Genomic DNA, 24,334 nt, shown 5'->3' with positions numbered 1-24,334 from the left:
GTGGTGTCTCTTTATCACCTGCTCTTTGTTAGAACAGAACACCACTCACACAAAGTTTCTTTATATCCTGCTCAGCCCTAGAACAGAACCTTTGTTGTCAGGTCACCTTTTTTTAACATGCCCCGTCAGACACACCTGAACTAAAGCGCTATCAATTTTCAACAGTTCCACACTGCCCTCCCAATACTTAATCAAGGCCCTGCCATGCGGTCCAACCGCACTGCTCAGAGATACTAGTTATCTGTGAACATCGTGATTAGTATTAGGCACACGTGTAAAAACCTATAGTTGCCTATAGTTACCAGTATATTTTTGCCTTTATATATTCATTCACATACACACACATAACCTTTGTTTTCTGTACAGAAAATAACTTTCCCAAACAATGGCACGATCTTTTCAGAGACTTTACCAAGTGCTTACAGTATGCATATAACAACTATCAAAACTATTGTTCAACCACGTGGCAAATCTACCGGAAGTTCGCGTACGCACAGCAGGAACTACACATACGCACAGCAATGCAATACACTTTTAAAACGTAAAACGACAATAAAAAGAAACATTTTTCTTTCTTGTCCCTAGATTCTAATTAGCGTTCCTTCAGTCTATGCAACAACGGACATTCGGTTTCGCAACACACAGTGAACCACAGGTATTAGACGTATTACGTTCTTTCCTGCTTTATACGACGCGTCCGTCCATCCACCCTTTGTTGAGGAACCGAATATCGTAAGCGTTGCATACCTGCCGGTAACGTAATTCCTAACTCACGAGCCCCCATATTATTAAAGTAATTCTATCGTTTTAAAATAAGCATTGCCCAATCAATTGTATGTGTGTCCAAAGCACATGGTGGTTTATTTTAGCAGATGTAAATAGTCAACAATTCAATACATTATTATATCATGATAAAGTACAGTACAGCACAGCCAATACCAAAAGATAAGTACATACCAAATGCAATCGCTTGCGCACGCTGCGCAACCACCGGACCCGATGGACAATATTCTGTATAGAATATTGTGTCAGAGTTGACTGAGGCCCCAGTGAGATGCAACTAATATATATACAGTCAGTGTTTCTTTGTGAACAATAGAGATGACGTAGATTGTTTCTATAGGTCCAGACGTTGGGTGGGTCCAGGCCAGACAGGTAATAGGTTGATTCAATCTAAGAAATCCAAAGGTGGGGGTCTTCTCTCCAGGGGGTCTGCTCCTTTTCATAGCCAGTATCATACAAAGGTTTACTCTCTAATATCAATAACTAAAGTATGCAATGTGCTATCTCTTCGCCGACTGCATCGGACAGCTGCTGATGATTAGGGCTTCAATATGATATCAGGCATGACACCTTTCCTATTACCTAAACCTTTAATAACACTACAATGTACATATAATCAACATATATATATATATCTCTATATATATATATATATATATATATATATATAGACTAATAATAAACCGAATACTATCTGCTCCTGAGTTACAGTGTAACAGAACCAATATGAAATTATATAAATAACTAACTGTTGTAATGCGAGTGTGTGCGCGCGTATTTTACCGTGCGAATGCACCACGCCACGTAACACGTGGCGTACGCTTCGCAATACGCACGGCAAACCAATATTAAACCAATATACTTTCGTTCATCCAATTATACGACTTCAACACTTGAAAAAGTGGAGATGCTGCCTATAGCAACAAATCAGATTCTAGTTATCATTTATTTAGTACATTCTACAAAATGACAGTTAGAATCTGACTGGTTGCTATAGGCAACAGCTCCACTTTTTCAAACTCGCAGCTTGATAAATTTACCCCGATGACTCTGTAAATATGGAAATCCTGATCATGGGTGCATACACATTGCAGGATTGGAAGGATGTCGTTCCATAGCTGAATAAGGTTTATAGTTCTGCTGAACAATCAAACGATGGCCGGTGCTTTGAAACGACTATCGCTCATCATTTAAGTGTATACACTAATGCAATATTAGCCTGAACGTTCATTTATCTGGTGTTTGGCCTGAAAACTAGCTGAAAACATTATTATGTGCACCCGAAAAAAAACCAATAGGGTTTGTTTTTGATCAGCTGATCAAATAGCAAACATAAAGCTAGTTTCTATTAGTATTCTTCCAAAACTATATCTTACCATTCAGTATGCCTATTGTTCCCATTTGCTACTTTTGTTTCTCATTATTCTCTCCCTTTAGAATATAAGATCTCATGGCCAGGGTCCTGTTCCCTATGTCTAATATCTGTACTATGTGGTTCAGGTCTGTACTTTTCATCTATTGTCTGCCCACTCTCTGTCCCTGCTTCGACTTGTGCTGTATATTTTTGTATGCAATTTGTTCTGGTAATTGCATTCATGCATTTATTATTCTGCTTATCTGAACACATTGTTCTTATCTGTATGTACCTATGCAATTTTGTTGTATGTTGTACCCTCCTGAAGCCTTGTTACCCATTATAAATTACAGATATTAATAAAATACAATAATACTTTTACATGTCAGCACATAAATGTGCTCATTCACACATTGACCAAGATCATGGTCCTTCTGTCTATTTTATGTGCTCAGTCATTGTAGGTAAGAAGGACAGGGACAAATGCTGGATCTCTAGAGGAAATTTCCACATCTCAGCAAAAGAGTGGCTATGATCAGCATGCAAGCAGAATTGCTATAATTTTAGACAATTTAGACTCTTCCCATCCCCTTCATATACATAGGCAATTTTTAGTAACAGACCTGCTCAATAGTGCATTCAGCTCTCTCTACATGAGAAATCCAGTGTGAAGCAATACATACATCCCAACTGTCCCTGCAGTTGGGACAAAATTGTCTTAAATGAGCAGGACATCCACCAAAAATGTGGGTGACCCATCATAATCAGGACAGTTGGCAGACTACCCTGCTATCTCCTACCTGTTGTTGCAGCTTGGAAACATAAAAAGCCTACCAATGAGTGAACAGCCTATCACCCCCCCCCCTGCCCACCAGTTCTAACACTAAATTAAGAGTATTCACATGTAATAAACATATTTCCTCACTAAACAGCACCAATATTGATTTAATAGTATTCATATGTAATAAACTTTTTTCTTTCCAAAATTATATAATTAGTATTCACTTTAAGAAATTGCGATCCTTCTTCTCAAACTCAGCCCCACAATCAATTAATACCCCCCAAACCAACCAATCATTAAATTAATAGCCACATCACTCCAGGTTATATTATTAGGCCCCACAATAACCCCACTATTAAATTAAATAGACTCCACCATCATCACACCAATAAATCAAAGCTCACCCCACCCTTTGCTCCTTACATAAAAGACCCATACAATTACATTAAAATATTAAAAGCCCTCTTCCCCCACACTTCTTCATCATGTACTATATCTTGCTGTTGGCTCTGTATCATGTCTCCTGCTGCCCTGTGACATACTCGCAATGAGTCAAGAGAGTGAAGGTAACACACAGTGAGGATGACAGAGGAGGAACGGCTGAAAATGATCTGCAGCCACAATAGTGTGTCTGAAGGTGGGGATCATAAGCACATCTCTTTACCTGGAAATGTCACCACCACGCATGACCTATTATGACATTTTTACTACACCCATCAATATTTGAAACAGAGAATTGCTTTCTGCTGCCACCAAGGTGTTATAAGTCTTGTCGTTTTACCTAGGTTATATAACTCCATAAGTTATATATCTTATGGAACCATGTAAAATGATGAACATTATCATCTTATGTAAAATCCCCACCCTTGCCAGCTCATTTAAATATCTTGATGTGAAAAAAAAATCTTGATTTTATAGATATTTTACAATGGAAAACACAAAAATTTACAAAATGTACATTTTACCATGCACATTGAAGACGATTATATATAATCTATTTTTTTTTAGATTCCATTTTTAGATTCCATTTTATGGCAGGCATTATAAATTAATGTGATCATCATGATTAGACAAAATGGCTCCTGTGTGAGGTAAATAATGTCTTTGCTGTGATGCTAGAAATTTCCATGTAAGATAAATGGAGTTTATATGTGAGATGTTGTGGAATGGATTGAAGAGTGAAATGTGTTTTGAATGCTTAAAATGGAGTCTAACCTGAGGATCTATCTCTCTCCTAACCCACAGATTCCCTCCCCCACACACAATACAGAGCACACACACACACCTTTCACTATAGGCACTGATTTATACTAAGTCCTCCCACCATACAGTCACACACCTTTAACAATAGGTAAAACTGGCTAGGTAATGACTTGTATTAAACAGACAATGAATGTAATGCATTGTATGAACATCTATGCTATACCAGCCATGTTAAAATAAACAAAACCTGTTCAGTTTGTATAAATAAACTCTGTTATGCAGTTTTTTAAAATAATGAGTTTTACAATTAGACTGTTTATTAATAATACAAAACATTTTAGATGAAGCGTCATCTTCTATGTAGTTTTTCTTGAAAATATAAGCATACGATTATTATATATAAATTGATCCTGTGGATTTAAATGAAAATAAGAACTATATTTCTTAGGTTAAATCAGAACTACCTTTGCGAGCAATGGGTTGATGGTAATAATCATAAACCTTATTAAATGGGTTTCAACACATTTGCCAGACTATTGGGACCCATATACCACCAAAATAGCTAATCTTTTACACACATCATGCACAATCTATAAACATTCATGTTATGTCACTTCGGCACTTACAGGACAATTGCACTGCTGCTTTGGTTTGAACATAACCCTTATAGTGTCATGTTGTTGTACATGGGAAAAGGTGTAGTTTGGCATCTTTCTTCTAAGTCAATCACATCAGCTGTAAGAAAAAGTAGCTAAGTAAAATAGCTCAGCTAAAGAGCTGAGTTTTTATGCATTTTTTTCATGGTAGAAGTATCTGAAATTTCTTTATTTAAAATCACTGTTTAACGAATATAAAAGTACTTGTAACGTCAGATACAAATGGCATAACTAAAAACACAAATATTTTGCTAGATAGGAAAAATAATATTTAATATTGTATTGTAGCAATGATGTAACAAGTTTGAGCAGCTTCTGTGATTATATTTTCCATTTTATCTTTTTTTTCTTTATATATCTTCTGCCAATTCTGGTAGCACAATATATAAATGAAAATTGTTTTTTTTTGTGCCACAAACCCGTGTCTACGAATATTAGTAAAATAAATGACTATAGAAATATAGCCGAAGTGTTTGGTATTTAGACTGTGCCAGTACTGCACAAATGAGAATACTTCTTCATTGTTCAGAGGAATGAAACACAAGCAAATTGCGATCAGAATACTCATTACATACACGTAGTACATGTTGTCAGGTAATGATTATAAAATAGAATATTATATGTGGGATCTGGTGTGTTGCAGAAGGTATAGACTCTCTGGAGAACCACAACAACATCCATAATAACTAGACACTGTCTACTGTATGTGCGACCAAGTGAAGCAACAGCCTAGTTTCAATTAATATGTTTAAAGCTATATTCGCAATGGGAACAAAGTAATAAAAGAGTTTTGAGCTGAGGGAGATTGAACATATGACTTACAGATATTGGCTTTTATAATAAACTTGATGGCAAAAAAAAAGATTGAGTTGCTTGAGATTCTGGTATAGTAACCTCTCATTGCAAGTTCAAAAATAGGAAATCAAACCAAAGATAATTTCTAGTCTCTAAGTAGATCACTGTTTTGTTATTATAAATGTATACAACTGTTTTTATTTCCAATATTATTTAATTTTATCACGCACATGAACTATTAGTAGCACAATGGAAAAGATTATTCAATATGAAAAAAACCCAAAATATTCTCTGGAAATACATGAAGATATACATGCACAGGTTTATTTTTGAATGATTTAAGAATCTCTTGAGTAATGACTACAGGCAGTTCCTGTAACAAAAATAATGTTTCCGAAATGTCTTCATATCCTTTCTGCACCTTGGTTACCCACGATGAGCAAGAACCCTTTTTTACAACACGTAAAGTATAAAACAGAGATAAATCTGTTGTGATATTATAGAATCTTTCAAACATATTTACAATATTGATGGAATTCAGGAGGGTAGCAATTTTCAATAACACATAAAAGGATTTAAATATGATGAAAATCTAAGGCTAGATGGAGGAAGACCTAACATTAATATAAAGAAATAACAGTATACAGAAAGAGTCAGATTGATGGAATGGTTGTAATAGCCAATTTACTGAGTTTCCACAGAGATCTCTCACTGTAAAACAGAATGCTTTCTACACATTCTTAGAGGTGCATTTACGTGTATTTTCTGGGAATGCATATTTAAAGGTGCACTTCTTTCAGTGTAGTTAAAATATTAAAATAGACATTTGGGACACATTTAAATTTAAATATTAACATGTATATATGTATCTCGTGAAATGAAATGAGCCATATTGTATCAATGACTTCACAAACCGTATTTTCAAATTTGCAGCACTTAAAGGTAGAGATGGGCGGGTCCGGTTCCACGAGAACCGAACCCACCCGAACTTTGCCTATCCGAGCTACTCAGCTCGGTACTCTCCCGCCCGCTCCGAATCCAAATCGAGGCCGAACGTAATTGTGACGTCGTCGGATCTCGGGGCTCGGTTCTCGCGATACTTCAACATTATAAATACACGCCTCCACAGCAATCCATCGCCATTTGACAGAGGGAGAGAGCAGGGTGTAGTCATAGGCTGATTAGAGCAGGGACAGAGAATCCAATATTCTTCTTGCAATTGCTCTAACAAAAATCGCTAGAGAAGAGAGGAGGATAGAGGTTTATTTTTATTTTTTTAATATTTGGCACTCCACAGTGCTTTTGGGGTGTCCCCCATAATTATGCATAAATATTTCTGGCTGTCAAAAGTCATATCTGTCAGCAGTATCTACCAACTAATTTTTAGCACTCCCCAGTGCTTTTGGGGTGTCCTCCCTAATTGTGCATAAATATTTCTGGCTGTCAAAAGTCATATCTGTCAGCAGTATCTACCAACTAATTTTTAGCACTTCTCAGTGCTTTTGGGGTGTCCCCCATAATTGTGCATAAATACTTCTGGCTGTCAAAAGTCATATCTGTCAGCAGTATCTACCAACTAATTTTTAGCACTCCCCAGTGCTTTTGGGGTGTCCTCCCTAATTGTGCATAAATATTTCTGGCTGTCAAAAGTCATATCTGTCAGCAGTGATGATCAGAATGAGCAACCAGGTTCTGTCACCAGTCTTGATGTTAGTGTTCCCAGTACATCATCTGGCCAAGGCGATGACAAACAACAGAGTGTTTCCAAATCAGTGCAAAAAACAAAAACCCTGTCACGGGCACTAGGAGTCTTTACCCAGGGATCACCAGGTGGTAGGCTTACCAGAGCAATGTAGATGGTAACAGGGTACTCTGGTAGCGGGGTGATCACGGAACAGGAAACAGCAGATGATGAGATGCTCAGGAAAGTCTATGACTAGCAGCACTGGTAATATAGAGGTAATAGTACACGAGGAACTGTAGGACAAGGACACGTGTAGGTAGTCAGTGGTCTGCGATAGCAAGTTGTACCACTGCTATAGTGAGGAGGAATGTCCAACAGAAACGAGGAGGTGATGAGAGTCAGCGGTCTGCGGATAGCAAGTTGTACCGCTGTCTGAGTGAAGGAATGGAATCCAAGTGGAGGTATCCGGGGAGTCAGTGGTCTGCGATAGCAAGTTGTACCACTGCTATGTGAGAGGATACTGGAACAGGTGATACCGGAAACAGGGATCAGTGGTCTGCTACTAGCAAGTTGTACCCCTGAATATATATGTGAGGAGGTGCACGGGGAGAGACTGCAACACAGGATATACACAGGCACCTTATATACGATCCACAGTAACATGCACAATATATATATAAATGACTGAACATGTCTGCAAATATAGGAAGTCTCTTGAAGCAGTCCAGCACAAGTTAACACAGTCAATGATGGCAATAGACTCAGCGTATAGCAGACTCCAGAGGAGAACCAACACAGTCCAGCAAGATATGCAATACACCAGCACAGTCAATGAGAAGTATGCATACCGTGGTTCAGAAGCAGGTAGTCAAATAGGAGTGCAGGGATACCTGAGCGGCAGGAGGCCGGCTGGATGAGAAGTCCCAGGATACCTGAGGCAGCGGTCAGTAGGTGCAGCGCACAGATAAGTAGACCAACAGGGACACGAATCCACAGGAATCAATAACACGTGGAACTGGACTCACGCAGAACCCAGGAGAGTGGAGATGATCCAGCAGAGGAGTAGTAGATGAAATATAAATCCAATGCAGACAGGAGGGTAGACCTGCGGGACACGTGAAGGCGTGGAGAGCGGATCAGCAGTAGATGGATGATAGCGCGGTCAGCAGCAGCAGGGCTCTGCGGTACACGGAGGTAACCAGTAGCAACCAATAGTTGTCAGTAGCGATGGCACACGGGATAGCAGAGCAGACCAGGAGCTGTTGATCACGGAGAGTAGTAAATGGCAATGAGAGCAGCAGTCTCGAGGAAACACAGAAGAGCTGAGAAGAGCCTGCAGTGCACAGGAGCAGCGGATAGGAATCAGCTAACTTGTCACGATGATGAACACAGGCGAGTTGTAGGCTGGAGGCTGTAGTGCACGGAAGCAGCGGGTAGACATCAGCTAACAATCCCGATGATGAACACAGGCGAGTTGTAGGCTGGTGGCTGTAGTGCACGGAAGCAGCGGATAGACAACAGCTAACAGTCACGATAATGAACACAGGCGAGTTGCAGGCTGAAGGCTTGTAGTGCACGGAGGCAGCGGATAGGAATCAGCTCACTGACTTGATGAGGAACAGGTGAGTGGATGTAAAGTAACGGTTGGAGTGCACAGAGGCAGCGGGTAGGAACCAGCAAACAGTCACAGTGAAATATAATAGCGATGAAGTGGATTAGAGGACTGAAGTGCACGGAGGCAGCGGATAGGAATCAGCAAACAGTCACAATAATAAGTAGTAGCGTTGAAGTGGTTTGGAAGACTGTAGTGCACGGAGGCAGCGGATAGGAATCAGCTAACAGTCACGATGATATAGTTGATGGTAGAAGTGGTATGGGGACCACAGTAGTAGAAGTGGTTTGGAAACCACAGAGGTAGAAGTGGTTTGGAAACCACAGGAATCAGCAGCGCTGAAAACACGAGGAATACAGGAACACCTTCAGAGACTCATAGGGAATGAGACTCCAAGATCAGGTAACGTGGTGTTGACCACAGGTGCTTAATATAGGGAGTGTTGCCTGATCTGCCAATTGAGTTAAAGGGACAAACACAGAAGTATAGGAAAGGGCTGCGCATGCGCAGACCCTCAGGATGGGGGACGGCCACGGTTCCTAAATGTCCGGGAAGAGGCACTCACGGTACGGTGAGTGACAGTACCCCCCCTTTTAAAGGTGGGCACAGAACGCCTGGAACCGGGCTTGTCCGGATTTTTGGAGTAGAACTTCTTCAAAAGGGCAGGAGCATTAAGATCTTCAGCTTTGATCCAAGAGCGCTCCTCAGGACCAAAGCCCTTCCAATGAACGAGGAAACGGAGGACTCCTCGCAAAATTTTTGCATCCAATACCTCAGTAATCTCGAAATCCTCCTCCTGATGAACTTGAACTGGCTGCGGAGCTGAGGGAGGAGTTGAGAAACGGTTGATGATAAGAGGTTTGAGTAAAGACACATGGAAGGCATTGGAAATCCGAAGATTCTTAGGAAGAAGAAGTTTCACACATACTGGATTGATTACTTGAATGATCCTATATGGACCAATAAAACGAGGGGCGAATTTCATAGATGGAACCTTCAAACGAATGTTTTTAGTAGATAACCAGACACGATCTCCAATTTTTAGTGGTGGAATAGCCCGCCTCTTCTTATCTGCGAAAGATTTATATTTGATAGATGTCTTCTTTAAACAGGTTTTGACCTGAGACCAGATATTTTTAAAGGTCTGACAAGCAATCTCTACCGCAGGAACTTGGGTGGGCGGGAGGGCAGGAAATTCCGGAAAAGACGGATGGTGACCGTAGACCACAAAAAATGGAGTTTTGGATGATGACTCATGATACATGTTGTTATGGGCGAATTCAGCCCAAGGGAGCAACTCTACCCAGTTGTCTTGATTGGCTGATGAGAACATCCTTATAAAAGTCTCAAGATCTTGATTGACACGTTCAGTTTGTCCGTTAGATTGCGGATGGTAAGAAGATGAGAGTGCTAATCGTATGCCCAAGGTTTTACAAAGGGCTCGCCAGAATCTGGAAACGAATTGTACTCCTCTATCCGACACAATCTCAGACGGACATCCATGAATACGGAAGATCTCTTTAATGAAGTGTTCAGCCAGAATGGATGAGGAAGGCAAACCAGCCAGAGGAATGAAATGAGCCATCTTCGAAAATCTGTCCACCACCACCCAAATAGTGTTATGATTCTTACTAGGTGGTAAGTCAGTAACGAAATCCATACTAATATGGGTCCACGGTTTGGACGGAATGGGTAGTGGTCGCAGCAACCCTGCTGGAGTTCTGCGGGAGGATTTAAACTGGGAACATAGCTCACAGGAAGCAATGAACTCTTTGACGTCTCTCCTCATTGAAGGCCACCAGTAACTTCGAGAGAGAATCTCAAAGGTCTTGTGTTCACCGGCGTGCCCAGAAAAACGAGAGGCATGGAACCACAAAAGGATTTTCCTCCTTAGAGTAGGAGGCACGAGGGTCTTCCCAAATGGTAGCGTTTTGGTGGATGAAGCAGCCAGTGAGATACATTTGGGGTCTAGAATGGTATGGTTGGAAACCTCTTCTATATCAGAGGACGTCATAAAAGCTCTAGATAAAGCGTCAGCTTTTTTGTTCTTGGCAGCTGGTTTGAAGGTTATTATTAATTCAAAACGGGAAAAGAAAAGAGACCATCTTGCTTGACGAGGGTTCAAGCACTGGGCAGACTGGAGATATGACAAGTTCTTATGATCTGTGAAGATCGTCACCGGATGGCGAGCTCCTTCCAGTAAGTATCTCCATTCCTCTAATGCAGCTTTGATAGCCAGTAACTCCTTGTCTCCGATAGTATAATTCTTCTCTGCGGGCAGGAGACCCCGAGAATAAAAGGCACAAGGATGAAATTTTTGCTGTTCCGAGCGTTGGGAGAGAATAGCTCCTAAGCCCACATTAGAGGCATCTACTTCCAGGAAGAAGGGGAGTGTCACATCAGGCTGTCGAAGGATTGGAGCCGAAGAGAAGGACTCTTTTAGTATTTGGAAGGCTTGAAGAGCCTCAGGTGACCATTGCTTAGGATTAGCCCCCTTCCTAGTCAAGGCCACAATAGGAGATGCAATGGAAGAAAAGTCTTGAATGAAGCGTCTATAGTAATTGGCAAAACCTAAAAAACGCTGGATGGCACGAAGAGTAGTTGGCTGGGGCCAATATAGTACAGCATTCACCTTGTCGGGATCCATTTTCAGGCCAACTCCGGAAACTATATACCCCAAGAATGGAATCTGGGGTAATTCGAATGAACATTTTTCTAATTTACAGAACAATGAATTTTTCCGTAGCCTGGAAAGGACTTCTGCCACATGTTGGTGGTGAGAAGGCAGGTCCTGTGAAAAGATCAATATGTCGTCCAGGTAGACGACGACACATACATATAATAAGTCCCGGAAGATCTCATTAATGAACCCTTGAAAAACAGCGGGGGCATTACACAGCCCGAAAGGCATTACCAGATATTCGTAATGCCCGTCTCTGGTGTTAAACGCTGTCTTCCATTCGTCACCGGAACGAATTCTGATTAAATTGTAGGCACCACGAAGATCCAACTTAGTAAAGATACGGGCTCCCTTGATGCGATCGAATAGCTCAGTGATCAGCGGAATGGGGTACCGATAGTAATGGCATTGAGTCCACGAAAATCTATGCAAGGGCGTAAAGATCCATCCTTCTTTTTAACGAAGAAGATGAGGATGAGGTTGTTTGTGTAAGTCCTGCACCAGTGGCAGCAGTTCTGGCACGTGACAAGAAAAAGGCCATTGTCATGCCTGGCCATAAAACAAAAAAATCCACTTCTTATGTGTGGAATTATTTCTACCCAAATCCAGACAACAATTGTATAGCCATTTGTAGTGTATGTCAAGCCACAGTCAGTCGAGGGAGGGACCTTAACCATCTTGGAACCTCGTCTATGTTACGCCATTTAACGAGAGTTCATGGCAAAGTGTTGGAAAAAGCTGAAAGTTCTTCCCAAAAAAATACAAGCACTCCATCATCAGCTAAGACCCTCCGCTCACTGACATCCTGACGGCTACAAAATACACCCACCACACCATCCTCATCAATATTCTCAGTAGCGCTCGGAGTTAGCCCGGCATCCCACTTAAGGCTGGATGACTCATGCACTATTATTAATTCCTCTGAAGAAAGCGTTAGTCCCACTGCTGCTGCTGCTGTTGCTGCTGCTGGTGGTGAATTGTCATCCCAGAGGCAGGTCAAGAAAATGATCAGTCCTACATTTCAGCAATTAACTGTGAAACAATCAATTGCGAGGGGAAGCAAATATGACAGCAGTCACCCATTTGCCAAGCGAATCACAGACGCCATGGCTGCAATGTTAGTGTTAGATCTGCGTCCAATCTCCACAATAAACGCAGCTAATTGAGGTTTTGTGTCCGCGTTACAGAATTCCATCGCGACACCATTTCTCCCATAAAGCAATTCCACAACTATACCAAAAAGTGTGTAAAAATGTAGAGATTGCGCTGAAAAATGCCATTCTGCCCACTGTTCACTTAACCACAGATATGTGGACAAGTGGAAGTGGCCAAACCAAAGACTATATGACTATGACAGCCCACTGGGTTGGTCATTCACCTTCACCAGCAGGAACAGCAGCAGCATGTACAGCACTACGTAACATTTGTCACAAGCAGGCCACTCTTTGTATCACCGGCTTCACTAACAGGCATACGGCTGACAATTTGTTACGCAAACTGAGAGATGTGATTGATGCATGGCTTATACCACTCGGACTCTCCCCAGGGTATGTCATTTCTGATAACGCCAACAATATAGTGTGAGCATTACAGCTGGGTGATTTCCAACACATTCCCTGTTTTGCTCACACCATCAACTTGGTGGTGCAGAGCTTCCTACGAAATAACCGTGAGGTGCAGGAGATGCTTTCGGTGGCCCGTAAAATTTCAGGCCATTTCAGGCATTCAGCCACAGCATGTAGGAGATTACAGCAGCTCCAAGAGCAGTTTAACTTGCCCTGCCACCAACTTAAGCAAGAGGTGGTAACTAGGTGGAATTCCACCCTGTACATGCTGCAGAGGATGGAGGAACAGCCCAAAGCCATCCAAGCATTTTGCACAAGCCATGACATTGGGAAAGGAGGGGGGATGTATTTCACTCTTGCACAGTGGGGAATCCTTTCAGTCCTGTGCAAAGTGCTGAAACCATTTGAAGTTGTGACGTGTGAGGTGAGTGCAAACTCTGCTAGTTTGAGCCAAGTCATTCCTTTAATTAGACTATTGGAAAAGCAGCTTGAGAAAATGAAGGAGGAGCTGAAAGCAAGCAATTCAGCAAAGTATGTTGGCCTTGTCGATCAAGTACTTAATTCGCTTCACAATGATCTTTGAGTTATTAAGATCTTGAATTTGGATCAGTACGTTTTGGCCACTGTGCTTGATCCAAGGTTTAAAACCTACATTGAGTCTTTACTTGTAAATGAGCGAGATGTGAACTTTTGCAAGGAGCTATTGCTCAGCAAGTTGGCCGCTGAACTGGGCCTCGGCTTGACAACGTGTCCTCCTTCACTTTCCCAAGCTGCTGCTGCTCGTAAAAAATTACATTTCCCAAAAAGAAGCAGGGAAGACGCAGGGGGCAGACCAGAACACTTTAACATCTGGGCTGGTTTGAAGGATTTTTCAAAAAAATTTGTCACTTTGCCCATAACTCCATCTAATACGAGTATAAACATACAAAGGATGGTGGAGGATTACTTTCAAGAGGTAGTTGATATAGAAATGTCAGACAGTCCCTTTCCTTACTGGGAAGAAAAGCAGGCCATTTGAAAACCCATGTATATGCTTGCTTTGCAATACCTAAGCTGCCCACCCTCCAGTGTGTATTCTAAACGAGTGTTCAGCACAGCAGGGAACTTAGTCAGTGATCGCCATAGAAGGTTACTTCCCAAAAATGTGGAGAAAATGATGTTTATAAAAATGAACTACATCTTCCATGAGGAAGGCCTTCACCATCCAAGACATCCAAGCACTGACTGTTCTCTAATGGCGGATTCAAGCGGCGATGAATTGATAGTCTGTGATGATGACGTACACACTGATGAGGGTGAGGATGAAGCTGAAGATGATGACGATAACATCTTTTTAAACTTTCTATGTAAGTGTAGGGTGCAATCTACCCCCAAAGAGGAAAGGGACTTGTGACATTTCCATATCATGTACCGTCTTGAAAGGCTGCTGTTTGGGCAATTTATCCTTAAGGGTAGGGTGTCATAGACAGAGTGACCCCAAACTGCCTTTGTCCATTTCTCTTAATGTTGTACAGTCTATAACGGCTGAATTGTTTGGTATTTTATACAAGTGGAGGGGGGCCTAGAGAGACAGAAACCAAACTGGCTTTTTCCATGTCAATTAATATTGTACAGTCTATAACGGCTGAATTTTTTTGTATTTTATACAAGTGTAGGGGAGCCTAGAGAGACAGAAACCAAACTGGCTTTCTCCATTTAAATTAATATTGTATAGTCTATAACGGCTGGATTTTTTTGTATTTTCGACAAGTGGAGGGGGGCCTATAGAGCCAGAAACCAAACTGTCTTTTTCCTTTTCAATTAATATTGTACAGTCTATAACGACTGAATTTTTTTGTATTTTCGACAAGTGGAGGGGAGCCTAGAGAGACAGAAACCAAACTGGCTTTCTCCATTTAAATTAATATTGTATAGTCTATAACGGCTGAATTTTTTTGTATTTTCGACAAGTGGAGGGGGGCCTATAGAGCCAGAAACCAAACTGTCTTTTTCCTTTTTAATTAATATTGTACAGTCTATAACGACTGAATTTTTTTGTATTTTCGACAAGTGGAGGGGGGCCTATAGAGGCAGAAACCAAACTGACTTTTTCCATTTCAATTAATATTGTACAGTCTATAAAGACTGAATTTTTTTGTATTTTCGACAAGTGGAGGGGGGCCTATAGAGGCAGAAACCAAACTAGCTTTGTCCATTTTAATTAATCATGTACAGTCTATTACGGCTGAATTTTTTGGTTTTTAAAACAAGTGGAGGGAGGGCTATAGAGACAGAAAGCAAACTGCCTTTTCCATTTCTTTACATATTTAACTATAAGTGTAGGGTGTAATATACATCCAAAGACGATGGCTGCATTGCCAATATGCATAGATGGAGAGGAAGACAATCTGTTTTGTGTGTAGAATAAATGAAGACCTACCAACGAAGGATTAAACTGTTTTTTGGATGATTTATTACCTCTACAATTAGATTACTTATCTCTAAAACAGTTGGAGCACTAAATTGGGTTATTTTAGGCCCAAAAACATTGATTTTCCAACAAAATAGCAAAACAAAACCAAAAACAAAACCAAAACACGCAATGGCGGTTTTGCAAAACCAAAACCAAAACCAAACCACGATGGTAATCCAGTCAGTGACCATCGCTACTTAAAGGTAACATTTTTATTTATTTCAGCATGCTCATTGATAGAAATCTGGGCTTACAAACCTTCAACTGGTTACGCAAAGCATTTGAAGGCGTATATGCAAAACTAAATAAACTATATATTTTATTATTGGTAGATAACCTTTTATATCTGCATAGAAGGAACCAGATAGGATTTGGTTACATGTACCTGCCAAACAGAGTCCCTGGATATCTAAAAATCTTTCTTTCTTTCTTTCTTTCTTTCTTTCCCACACACTCTTAGGCATACATTTTTTTTTCTTCTTATGAATGTTTGCCATTTTTTGTCATTTAATTTTTTACCTTTTGCAGCCTCTCCCTTGCTACTCTTCTCTCCTGTGATGCAGTAACTCTCTAAGCAGCCTATTTATGAAGCCCTAAATCATGCAGAAACTGCTTTTTCTGAATGGTTTAGGCATTTTTAAGTAAAATGTTAATTTAAGAAAAGCCTATAACAGTAGGTATCGCATATATATTCTGCATTAGGCAAAGTACCACATTAAATGGCAGTCCCTATAATACAGTGAAGACTCAGGGTCAGAACCTGTAGTCTTCCTTAGAAAACAGTCATCACTAGGACAGTCAATTGCCCGGGACAGTCATGTGTAATTGTTGCGATAATACTTAGTGGGGCAAAAACCTGAAAATTATAAATAAGCTACTTAGCATTAAACACAACTATCTTTACTTTAATAATTCCATTTTACTACACAAGTTTAGAATTCAGATCTGGCTAAGTACTTTTGGCTAAGTAGATCTGGCTAAGGACAAATTGTTGTTTACAAAGAAAAGATAAAAACAGAAACTACAAAGACAAAAATCTTACCTCAATGGATAATTTAACACACTTCGATAAGGATATAAAAAAATTAGAAAGATCCTTTATAGGCTACAATGGCCAGGTGAGGGAACAAAGGACAGTGCTAAAACTAAGAGATGGAAGGACTGCTTTGTCTGCCTGCACCCATTGCTACAGAAATATAGTGATTGGTGGAAATAGCTAGCCTGTTATTCTTGTCTCTCTCTCATCCAATCATACAATGATAAAATATTAGAAGATGCCATGTTTACTTAGTGACATGCTCTTCTAGATAAGCTCAAACCCAAATGTGTGTCTGTTTTTATTGCATGTTTCAATCCCAAGTATACAGAGATTATTTTCAATTTTATTCCTATGCAGCTAACTACAGGAAAAGTTATTTGCCCAATGATATTCACAATTTCACAACAAGATCATTCTGAATACATACAAGGCGCTAACTGATATTGATGTAGGTACTCCTGCACCACCTGTCAACATAGACTCATTACGATTAAGTTGTGGCGTAGAAAGCATAGACATAGCTTGCCTCCTGCATATTATTGAAACAATGACGCAATGACGCAAGCCTCAGGCACCAAGGTCATTAGCTAACTGTAATGTTCAGTTAGAGGCTTGCTCACCTTGCTCATCTGGACCACAGTCTAATGAGTTCCTAAATTTTCACACCTGAAAAGTAGTGTTTGTGCTTTCCTGCTGGATGCCTAAAGGTCATGACCCCACAACTAGCTCCACTAGGCAGCTGTTGGTTGACAAGGCAGCTAAGGAACTGTCATAGAACAAGCCAAAGATAGGTCCTCAGGCAGACAAATGCAGTGAAGAGCTAAGCTGGGTAAAAACAAAATTGTTATTCAATAACAGTAAAATTAGTAGAAAATAGATAACTTTAACATGTTAGCTCTGTTAATCTGTTGCTCAGCCACATTAATAGAGTGGCTTATTATAAATTTGTGATACTATCGTTTGGTAATTAAGTATCTACTGTGATACTTAGTTTTGTTCTGTTTCAGTGCAAAATAACTGGCATGGCCCATCATAATAATAATTAGTAAACATAATCATTACAAATAACCACGCACAATATGTGATTAGATTCTATTCCATACCTCCAGAAATAAGAACGAATCAAAGAACTTTTTTACTCACTACCTCTTTACTCTTCCTAGAAAACCTCAGTAATCTTCCTCATTGTTTACTCACATATATAAATTACATAATATAATCCTTGTTCTGAATTCTGCACCTGGTTTATATCTGTAGGCACCTAGCTTTATTTACTAGTTCTGCTTTTCTTACAAGCCTCATTCTTGTCATAGAGCATCATACCTCCCACATAACATCATTGTAATCATAATCATCCCATATAGCATCATCATTACATATAGCATCATCATGTGATATCACATCATCATCCAATATAAAGCATTAACATACTGCATTATGTGTGGATAGGGGGAATGGAAGGGAAAAGGAAAGGGGAGAAGGGAGAAGGGAAAAAGACACATGCTTGTTGCCTAGGATCTGCACAGAGGTCCAACAAATACTGTGTACCAAACTCTGGCTCTATAATGCCCATTCCAGCTCTCCCATAATCATGTGCACCAAATATGTTTGCTGACATCATGAACAATAGTTTTGATCCTTTGATAGATATATATATATATATATATATATATATATATATATATATATATATAATAATTTCACTGTCCCACTCTCCATGTATATAGAATTTATATCCTCTCAAAATGACATTTCAAGTGATTTTAATATCACATTTCTGTATATAGGATATCACCTATATAATTTTCTTTGCTCAGATTGTCTACTCGCTCCACAGAACTCAATAAAAGGCTCTACGGGCACAGACATTTCTAATATTAAACTGTGCCTCTGATAATTAATCCATTGTTCAGCTTCATTGTATGCACAATGAAATAGAATAGAAGTTATAGAAATGTTATCTTATCTAGTCTTAAACCTGCACACCAATAATTGTGCAACAAATTATTATGATTGCTATTTCATAGTCATTTTCAATGCATTAGGTCTGTACCAAAGACTATGCAGAGTTCATATAATCTCTAAGGAGATATGGTCCACATCTCCTACATCTTGTAGCTGTATAACTTATTTGCTCTTATTATTGAACTTTATCTTTTCCGTCAATTATAGGCTTAGTAGAAAGTTATTTAGAGCAAGAAGAGCAATATCATTTTGGTATCTAAGTCTTTGTTTCTCCTTTCTTATGGAACAGTTTCATACATGCAATTATACTGTACTATTGCCTGGCTTGAGAGAAATAATATGCCTTTAAGTTGTCACCTTTTACTGCAAATTCTAAGAGCAAATGTGATTCATGAAAATAAACAATATTTCAAATGAAATTAGGGCTTAAATATCTTTTGTTCTGGAAAGAGCAAAGCTGCACTGAGAATTAAACTGCTATGAGATAAACGAAAATTTCCTGGGAGATTTTAATTATATTTTACTGTATTATTAAAAATCAAAGGCATTTGATTGTTCTCTGAAAATAGTCTAGAATAAAAGGCCATTAGATGACAATGAACAGATTGTTGTAAAATGATTCAATTTTCCACATTTTGTAGCCAGGGAAGTAGATTCCCTTTTTCCTAGTATTTATCTTGTAATTGGACTGTAAATATATTTAAAATTAGGGAAAAAAATTATGTCAGTTTTAAAAATCAGAACAACACTCTGACTTTCTATTTCACTTGTATTTATTTTTTCAGTTTTATAGTTATTGGTGTAACTAATGGAATATACACTTATGACTTTGTGAATATTAGGATCAATAACATCTCATGTACATTACATTTATATTTTATTGATTTTTAATTCAATAAAGATCTCATGTAGCAATACAATAACATGCTTATGATAAATGACTGGGCCAAGATATCAAATATATACTTTGTATATACTAAACTTAAAAAGTATGCAAGATATATTGATAAGGATACTGTGAATTGAAATGTGGGGTGTAAATTAGAAAAATGATAAGGAAAATTAAAAATATACCAGGACATGCAATTAAAATCCCAATCAGCTGTAAAAAGAACTGGAATCATGATAAATACATTGGATTGATAGATGGCAATAATGTACTTTTATTCACCTATCCCTTTTACTTTAAAACTTTCTGCAGCTTACCCTCTTTGACTTAGGCTGAGTACACACTAGAGCGTTTTCGCCAATAATCGGACAAATCAGCCGGCATACGACTGTTGGGTCGGAAGTCGGGTTAGTGTGTATAGTGACACGATGGTCGTTCCAAAGTGTCAATTGTCGGCTCATTTGGTTGGTTGTACTGTTTAATATTTTCCAACCAATCCACCTAACGATCATGTAGTGTGAGTTTCCGATTGATCCACAACCAAGTGCCGATAGTTCCTCGAGCTGCGACTCCTTTGGCGGTGTGTGTGTGTATGCTAATTTCTGATGCCTGTACCAGTCCCACGTGTTTGGTGTCCGCACGACACTCATTTGGCAATTAGGTGCTTCTAGCGGTAAAGTAATAGCAGGTGTCTATTGCATTAATGCATATAGCATATCTCTGCCAGTTTAATTATAAACCTTTGTTAGTGTAGTGTTATAAAAAAACAATGTTTAATTTATATGTGTACTGCTTATGTCTACCGCCTTAATTATAGCTATGTGTCACTTTATTGTACGCTCAATACGCATTAATAAAAAGGCAAAATATGTGTATTACATTTGTCTGCCTGCATAGTTATATACATATTTGTATATTTTGCTGTTGCTGTGTAACAGGTTTATTAAAGTAGAAATACATAACAATAAAGTTTGCACACATAACATGCTTATGAAGAATTGTTACACAAAGTACTTCTGCCATGGCACTGCATCCTCCCCATTAAAATAATGAAGGTATGCTTCCCTGTTTAATTTTTCACTAGCACTTGCATTTCTATGGTGGCCTGACTCTAGAGGTGTCAAGCCAAATACCTCTGTTTCCTTGAGATTGTTGTCCTCATACGTATGTGAACTGTGTGCACAGGAGGTTTTACACCTTAGAACGATATGCAGAACACAACAGGCCATACCCAAATTGTCTATCTTGTCCAAACGTAGATTAATAGCATAATGGAAAACTCTGAATCTGTTACTGAGAATTCCAAACGCATTTTCAACAACACACCTATAATTAAATATCCGCCTTCTTGAGACAGATTGCGTTGCGGGTAAGGTTTCAATACATTGTTGTGCTATGCAAATGCTTCATCAGCCACAAACACAAAATTTAGCTCATATTTTGTATTACTTCTAGTTGGAATGTTAAGCTCATTGTTCTTTAGTTTTGCATGAAAGGGAGTCTGCTGTAATCACCGCCATCAGACAGTTTCTCATTTTTGCCAATGTCCACAAATAAGAATTAATAATTTGCATTCACTATGGCCATTAGAATGATGTTGAAAAATCCTTTGTAATTATAATAAAAAGATCCACTGTTGGATGGAGGCATAATTCAGACATGTTTCCCATCAATGGCACAGCTACAGTTTGGAAATTCCATTGTCTCTCAACTTCTTCAGCAATAACTTGTCATTGATCTACCATAACAGGAGACTGAAACATAAAGATCTGTGAAATAGTTTAATTACATGCATTTTATATCATACTCTTTTTTTTCTCATTTTTTCATTACACAGCCTGCTGTCCTGTCACATGAACTCATGTTGGAATTTGCTGACCAAGAAGAGACAAGTACAACTATTGTACAGGGAACACAGGTGACAGTCTACAGCCAGGATGCACCTGAGGTTGCAATTCCACCACAAATTCAACAGAAGAGGAAGAAATAAAGACTCCGTGAGGTTGATCAAACTGATACACAAACTACAAAGATGGTGGAATGCATAAACACTTTGATGGCCAAAAAAACCTGATCCACACACTTTTGGCCTACTTGGAGCAACGCTAGCAGGCAAAATGAAAAGTGGTAGTACACCGATACAAGTAGTAATGAAGCGTTTGGTGCGCAACCTCATATGTAGGGGCTACCAAAGAAGATTTGTACCCCGATACAATTATAACGCTAACAAACCACAGGCAGACACCATCGTACACATTTCGGCATACACAGATGCAGCATGGTAGTATGGGAGGACAATATTTAATGCCAAAACCATACCTAACTTCTACCCCTATACCCAGCTAAAACATGCAACAGTTCAATGGAAGTTCATCACAAATAGATAATAGCGAAGTGTTGCAATATAAACAACTATAAACTGTATATTTGGTTGCTTTAATTGGTTTGCACTTTAATAATTTAATATATATATATTAAATTTTATAAATGTAAATAAATTTATACATTTGTATCTGAAGAAGACTATTTATGTTTACCAACCTTCATATACTGTTCATGGAAAACTTCAATGATAGCATCACAGGTCTCAGGTATTATCAAACCCAGAGCTTGCGGTGAAATTGTTTTTCTGTATTTTAGAACAGCCAGTGTCCTGCCTGTTGCCAGAAATCTTAGGGTAGCAACCAGTCTCTGCTCTGCAGACATGGGTCTCCTTAAACGGGTGTTTTCCTTCTGGATGATGGGGATGACTATTGGAGCAGTTCCTGGAATGTTGGTTCATTCATTCTCAGGAAATTCATGAAGTCAACGGGGTTGTTGTCCTGTATCTCCTGCAGCATGGACATATGAGAGAATGAGTCTCTCCTCTTGAACCACTCTTATGTCCAACAAGATCTATTCTTTCTCCTTCTTTCCCTTCGGTCTGTATTTGCAGTCTTCTTTCCACAGTGAGCAGAAAAAGTGCAGTTGCTTGTTGTTCTTCAACAGTATCCATATTAGTAAAAAAAATTGTTTATATGCGTTTGCGAACGAATGTACACTGTACACGTGCTAACAAATGTATTGAGAAAACATGTTACCTTCTCTTTTTATGAGGTTTGGGGTGGTTACTATTGAACATGCTCTGCCCTTTAATTAAATTTCTCGGGGATATCATTATATGAACCTCATAAGTCATTTTAGTGTGTACAAAATTCTAATCTTTGCTCACGACAATATGGCTATGAAAAGGCTGTGAAAAGTTGCCGCCTGGACGGTCGGTCTTTCGCTAATCGTGTAAAACGTGACTAGTGTGTACGCATTAATCGTCCAAGTGATCAGACCTTTGGACAAAGGTAAAGTCGTTGTAGATAACACGTTGGTCGGAAAATTCTTCACTGTGTACCTAGCCTAAATGTGTTCCAAAACTCTGAACATTTAAAGAGATGTTCTAGAGGAGGGTGAATTACAGAATTACTGAAAGGATATCTAAAGTGCTTGATATGTGCCTGCATGTCCACATTATTATGTAACCAAATGTTGCTCATCTTTTCCTCAGCTTATTCAGCTGCATGTACAAACTTATAGTTAATGTATATATATTGTTTCAACAAGATAAGAATGGAAAAGAAACTGCATGTGCAAGTAATTATGCAGTGGTGATAAAATGTTCACAATATTCTTTTTTTTTTCTCTCTCTGTAATTAGAAGATGGGTGGAAATGTGGGGAGATGTTGTGCATATAAAATTTTTAGCACCAGTCAGGCATTTGCAGAGCTACAAACTTGCTGGAATACAATATTCAAGTTCACTTTTGCAATTCCACACAGTGAGCCTGATGTAGTGTTGGACACAAGTCCAATTGAACAGTGCAAAAAGCACTTTTAGCTAAGGATCCGTTTCAGTTTGCACTCTGACTGAGACGGATCTCCCCCTTGCACCTCTCTGCGCTTAAAGAGGTGCAATGGGGAAGGTAGTGGGCGAGCCTAGCAATATAAAGGCATGTTCATACTCCTTACATGCTACGCTGAGCTGAAAACAGCCGCAGATAGGACTCGAAACAGCTTAACCAACCCTAGTGCTGTTTTTTTTACTCCTTTTACATTAATTTATTTATTCAGTAATCTGCTTTACAGGGATACTGTGACTGTTACACTTAAGTGTATCATGCACACCGGCCCACAAGGCAAAAAAAGAGGTGTGTTTGTGCAATTTGCATAGTATTCTGATTTGCACAAATCTAAAATCTGTTTGTCTTGGAATACTGTGTAAATTGCGGGATGGAATTTACACTTACAAGTTTAGTGTAAATCGCGTCCAACACTACATCAGGCCCTGTGTTAGTAAATTCCGGATTTTTCTAGAGATGAGCAGTACGGATTTGAAGAATTTCAACAGATCCGAAATTTAAGGTTCTGAATGAAACAGTGTTTAAGGCACCAATTTTGGACAAGGGAAAACGTACTTTTCAGGAAAATATTGATGCAAAACGTGCAAGAGTTTATATGTCTATATATCTCTCCTTTGTTTTCTCATGTGCCATTTTAGGACAGACAGCATGTAGTGAGGATTTAAGCTGCAGTGCTCTGCTCTGAAAGTTGTTTTCTGGGTGAAAGAGGGACAGAGAAACCAATAGAATAGTTGTGATTATTGTAACGCAGTTCTCTAGGGATCAGTCTGCTAGAATAGTTTACTGATCAATTGGTTTTAATTTCAATCTATGAGAGAGTTTAGATGGAGAAGTGGCCACTGGTTGTTATTAAAGCAGATATATAATACTAGTATATAGACTGAGTTAGATATTCTGAACTAACTAGTATATTTAGTGGAGAAAAACAGTGTGCTTTTTCTGTATGACTGTTAGCAGCAGAACCCAAAAACCAAATAGATATATTTC

Source organism: Mixophyes fleayi, chromosome 3 (assembly GCF_038048845.1).
Source record: "Mixophyes fleayi isolate aMixFle1 chromosome 3, aMixFle1.hap1, whole genome shotgun sequence".
In the NCBI taxonomy this organism is placed as follows: Eukaryota; Metazoa; Chordata; class Amphibia; order Anura; family Limnodynastidae; genus Mixophyes; species Mixophyes fleayi.
Note: the sequence above shows the minus strand (reverse complement) of the source record.